General features: G+C 42.9%; 1 protein-coding gene across 8 annotated transcripts in view; it reads left to right on the top strand.

Moving 5' to 3' along the window:
- The first annotated feature begins 488 nt into the window (after nt 1-488).
- The window catches only part of Slc22a14 (solute carrier family 22 member 14), a 22,241-nt gene continuing 17,296 nt past the window's right edge, over nt 489-5,433 (top strand). For 4 of the 8 annotated variants that reach the window (XM_031345305.1, XM_031345304.1, XM_031345302.1 and 1 more), the window contains exons 1-2: nt 523-540; nt 1,710-1,753. The gene's annotated coding sequence lies outside the window, so the exon portion shown is untranslated. The other 4 variants (XM_031345303.1, XM_031345308.1, XM_031345307.1 and 1 more) reach the window with 4 other exon arrangements.

Genomic DNA, 5,433 nt, shown 5'->3' with positions numbered 1-5,433 from the left:
TCACACGGGTCCTCTCTGCTTGTGTGCCGAGCCCTTGGCCTGCTGAGCTGTCTCCTAAGTCTGCCTCCTAATTTTTCTCAGTCAGTTTTGTCAGTGTCCTGAGCAGTGTTTTCTGTGCTGATGGAGAAGTTGGGCAAGTCTGGACCTCCTTTGTTCTCATTCCTGCTTCTTGCCAGGTATCTCCGAGCCATGCCTTAGGGCTAGAGTTAGAGTCCCTCATGTCCCCTGCTTCCCCACAACCAGTTCAACCCGGTTCCTTGCTCTCTGCTGGTTCCCCACCTCTACTCTGAGCAAAAAGACCAGAGTATAGAAGATGTGTAGTAGACGTTTTTAGTGAAGGCACAAGGGCACCTCACATAGCAGTTTGCATTCTTGCCTTAACCAATTCTGGCCCCAATTCTGGCCCCTGAGTGTCTGGAGTAGACTATGGCCCCCAGCATTCCCAGCTCACCATCTCCATTGTGACACCACCTCCCCAGCTACCAATGGAACCCTGGGGTTCTGCTTCCAAGGATATGGTTGGGTGTGGACAACAGTCAGGTGGGCCTGGCTTTGACTTGTGGTCCTATCTCCAGGGAGGAGGGACTGGGGTGATAATTATGATGGCACCTTGTGATTGTGGGGCCACACTCTCCATACGAATGTGGACAGGAACGTGTCTGGGCCTGTTCAGCTGTGGGAACCCTGTGGAGAGAGCAGGCTGCCCTCACAGGAATTGAGAGTTGTCGGGTGTGGCGCCTGGTCATTTCCTGTGTGCAGGTGGGGTGCTGACATTTCTTCTAGCAGGTCCTCTGTGATCAGTGGAGGGCAGTGTGGTCAGGGCCCTTGCTAACTGCCAGCCCCTATGGTATTCAGTGCAGGGAGGGGTGCTCGGGGGCTTTGCAGATGACCTAGGGGTACACAGGGGCCTTGCTGGCTGCTAGTCCCTATGGGTTTTTGGGTAGTGTTAAATTAATCAGGCTGTCCTTGAAATCATCTTGTACCTAGACAGGCCTTGAACTTGTGATCCTCCTGCCTCAGTCTTACAAGAAGATGGAATTATAGGCCTACAGTGCTAGGCCAAATTTCTTTCTTTTACTTTGGCCTTAATTTTTATTATCTTTGTTACCTTCTTTGAATTTACTCGATCATTTTTCTTTAACTTTTTATAATGAAACTTAGTTGACCAATATTCAGCCTAAACTCTTCTACTAAAAGCAGATAAAGCTGTGCATTCTCTACAAATAATAACTTTTAAAATACCCATACATTTGATACTTTATGGCCATCACTCATCAATATTTTAATTTTCTGATTTCTTTGGTGTGTGAGGTGCTCAATAAGTTTTTTTTTTTTCCTTAAAAAACACATTGATGTTTCTACTTGCCCTCACTTCACACTCAGGGTCTAGGAGACTCACTACCATAGTTACAGTGTTAATCCTTCTCTGCTGATCTAAGTCCATAGTTACAATGTTAACCTTTCTCTGCTGATCTAAGTATTTGGTACAGTTTCAATCAAAGCTCAGCAAATTGTTTTGTGGCTATAATAAGCATGCTCTGAAGTTTATGTTTGGATGACCAAGTGGCCACCACAACCATGAGGAAGTAGATTGAGTGTGTGTGTGTGTGTGTGTGTGTGTGTGTGTGTGTGTGCCAGAGCGCTTGTGCACACTTTTGCTTCAAGATATCAGGACTTGCAGTAAAATGAGCATAAACTTGATACCACAGCACCAATCCAAGAACCAGCAGAGCTCAGCACCAGGTTCACACAGGTAAGAAGCCAACTGAGCAAAGAGACAGAAGTCACTTAGTGGAGAAAATGAATGTGCTATGTAATACTTGGCTATCTATAGAGAAAATAATAGTCCAGACACACCCACCTTTTACAGAAATTAACTCAAATCAGACCATAGACTTAAATGTGAAGCAACACAATAAAGCTTCTAGAAGAAAAACAGCACGGAACTGTGTGGCCCAGGTTTGGCAATGAGATTTTTAGCTAAACGTCAAAAGCAAGATCTCAGAAACAAAAAGGATAGGTATGTTGAAGCGTGTTTAAAACTCAGACTGTCTGCTCTGCGAAGACCCCCATTAGAAGGATGAAAAGCCAGAGGCAAGGAGTATTTGCGAAGGTCTCTGATAAGGGCTTACATTTAAACTACAGGGTTTGAAATAGGCAGACATAGCTGGGGAAGTGGCTCAGTGCTTAAAAGCAGGTTCTGCTCTTGTTCCAGAACCCGCTTCCCAGCATCTGTGTCAGATGACTCCAACCACATGTGACTCCAGGGTCAGTCTGACTGACTCCTATGGGAACCAGCACTCATGCGCATATACCAACACACACACACACACACACACACACACACACACACACACACACACACACTAAAACAGATAAAAAGAAACTTTAAAAATGTCTGGTAATTGTAGCCCAGTCATTGAAACACTTGTCCAACATGTAGACAATCCTGAGATGAAAATATAAACATAGAGCTAGGTAGTTAAGTGGGTGGGTAGGTAGGTAGATGGATGGATGGATAGATAGATGGGTGGATGGATAGATAGGTACGTAGATAGATAGATGATAGATAGATAGATAGATAGATAGATAGATAGATAGATAGATGGATGGATAGATGGGTGGATGGATGGATGGATGGATGGATGGATAGATGGGTGGATAGATGGGTAGATGGGTGGATGGATGGATAGATGGATGGATGGATAGATGGGTGGATAAGATGGGTAGATGGGTGGATGGATGGATGGATGGATGGATAGATGGGTGGATAAGATGGGTAGATGGGTGGGTGGATGGATGGATGGATAGATGGATGGATAAGATGGGTAGATGGATGGATGGATGGATGGATGGATGGATGGATACTTAGGCACAAGAAGAGCAATCTTTCAAGGAAGAAGATAGGAGATAAAGAGATGTGGTTGCAACACTGCTCCACACCTATCCAGAATGGCTGAAATAAAGTGATATGATCATAGCAGTTCCAGGAAAGATTACAGGACAGACACACTTCTCACTCATCGCTGATGGAGATGCAGAAGCGTATGGAAGACAGTTAGCAGTCTTTTACAAAGCTAGGTGTACTCTTGCTTCATGACCCATCGGCCCCAGTACCCATGCTCCTAGAGGTTTGCCCAACTGTTTTGAAAACTTAAGTCCACACAAGGACTTATATCAAAATATTTATAGTGCTTCACAGTTGCCAAACAAAACAACTAGAAAGTCCTTCAGTAGGTGAATGGATAGATGGACTGTGGCACATGCAGGCAATAAAGTACTTTAGTGTGACTTTTTAAAAGGACCATTAGGCAGCCATGTTTAGGAGACCACACAGTCTCTGCATTTTACAACCTTCCCACCTCCCTTCTGCTACAGTCAGTGAGCCTCTGGTGTGGGAGTTGTGATATTCGTATATCAGTTGGGGCTGAGCATAACACAGTTCCTGGTTCCTCTGCATTGTGGTTAGTTGTGGTTTTCTGTAAAGGACGCCTATAGATGTGCTAAGAGAAATCTCATGGAGCTGACAAAGAACTACTAAGTCATGCTAAGATTGGGAGAAATATGTCTTCCCAAAGGAAGGGCCCCCACATTGGTTTATCCAATACCAAATGCTCAGCCCTGAAATCATATACATACATGTGCAAGTGGCACTATATTGACTGTGTAGGTTGTATTAATATATTTAGGCATGAGAGAGAGAGAGAGTGTGTGTGTGTGTGTGTGTGTGTGTGTGTGTGTGTGTGTGAAACAACTAAAGAAATAGAGGCCATGAAACTGAGAGAGCAAGGCAGGGTAATGGGAAGTGTTGGGGGGAGGAAAGAGATGGGGGAAATGACATAGTTATATTTTAATTTAAAAAGTGCTATTAAGCAACAAGCATTGATGGACATGCAAAATGGACATTACTGAAAGTAAAGAAAGGCAGAATGCTGTGTGGTCTCAGCTTATGTTCTGGGAAAGCTATAGTCCCTATAGCAAGGTGACAAGTGGCTCATAAGGTCTCCTGAAGAGAGGATTGTCAGACCTGGAGCGGGTCCTTAGGCAGGGGGGTTTTTATACTTTGGAATGGTAGTTAAGCTCAGTGTTTGCTAAAGCCCAGAGAGTTTTATAGTTTACTATAAAACTTATATAGTTTACTATAGCCTTATAGTTTAGCTTGCTAAAGTGCAGAGAGTGAGCCAGACAAACCCTAAACCAACTTAGGATAGAAAGGCTTAGCCTGGGGTATATGTGTAAGATGAACCTAACTGTTATAAATGGATAAATATGCATTCAGACTTAAATCCTACTATTAAAATGCTCCTAATTTATTTGCACTGTATTAGAAAGTATATATTGCATATGTTCTCATGAGTGTAAAGTGTGTGTGTGTGTGTGTGTGTGTGTGATGTGTAAATTGAAAATAAAAGATTATTTAGGAAGAGGATGGCATAGGAAGACAAGACAAAGGATAGAGGGTAATGGAGACTGAACAAAGTATATTAAATGTATGTGTGCATGTGTATGTGTATGTAGTATATGTATATGTAGTACTTGCAGTATATGTATATGAATATGATGTATATGTATATGTAGTATATATGTATATGTGTATGTATATGTATAAGTATATGTTTGCTTTTGCATCCCAAATGATGGGATTAAAGATATGTGCTGTCACATCTGGCCCCTGAAGTGTTCTTTATCTATTATCATTTATAAAATATATGTGTATGTATGAAAATGTCATAATGAGCCTTGTCATTTTGTACACTAAATATAATAGTTATAATTTTATTTATGTGTATGTGGTCCTATGGAGCTGGAATAGGGCCTTGGACTCCTTTGGAGCAGGAGTTCTTGGTGGTTGTGAACTGGGTGCTAACCTTGGATCCTCTACAAGAGCACCACACACTCCTCTACAGGAGCACCACAAGCTCCTCTACAAGAGCACCACACGCTCCTCTACAGGAGCACCACACGCTCCTCCACAGGAGTACCACACGCTCCTCCACAGGAGCACCACACGCTCCTCCACAGGAGCACCACACACTCTTATGTCCCAGGGCCTAGATACAATAATCTTAAAAAAGAATCTAAACATTGATACTTTGAAATTCTCTTGAAGCTTATTGCTTGGTACATGATTAAATTTCACAAATCCTCTAAGCATGTTTGAGGGAAACATATTTTCTAGTTGCTAGTTGCAGAATTTTATAAATGACAATAGATAAAGGACCTTTCAGGGGCCAGATGTGGTGGCACCTGCCTTTAATCCCAGCACTTGGGAGGCAAAAGCAGGCAGATCTACGAGTTCTAGGTCAGCCTGGTCTACATAGTGAGTTCCAGGATGGGTAGGGCTACATAGAGAAACTTTGTCTCAAAAAGAAAACAAATTTGAGTTATGTGGTGTGTGTGTGTGTGTGTGTGTGTGTGTGTGGTGTGTGTGTG

Source organism: Mastomys coucha, unplaced genomic scaffold, assembly GCF_008632895.1.
Source record: "Mastomys coucha isolate ucsf_1 unplaced genomic scaffold, UCSF_Mcou_1 pScaffold23, whole genome shotgun sequence".
NCBI classification, from domain to species: domain Eukaryota; kingdom Metazoa; phylum Chordata; class Mammalia; order Rodentia; family Muridae; genus Mastomys; species Mastomys coucha.
The sequence above is the reverse complement of the archived record's forward strand: the minus strand, read 5'-3'. Positions and strand labels throughout refer to the sequence as shown.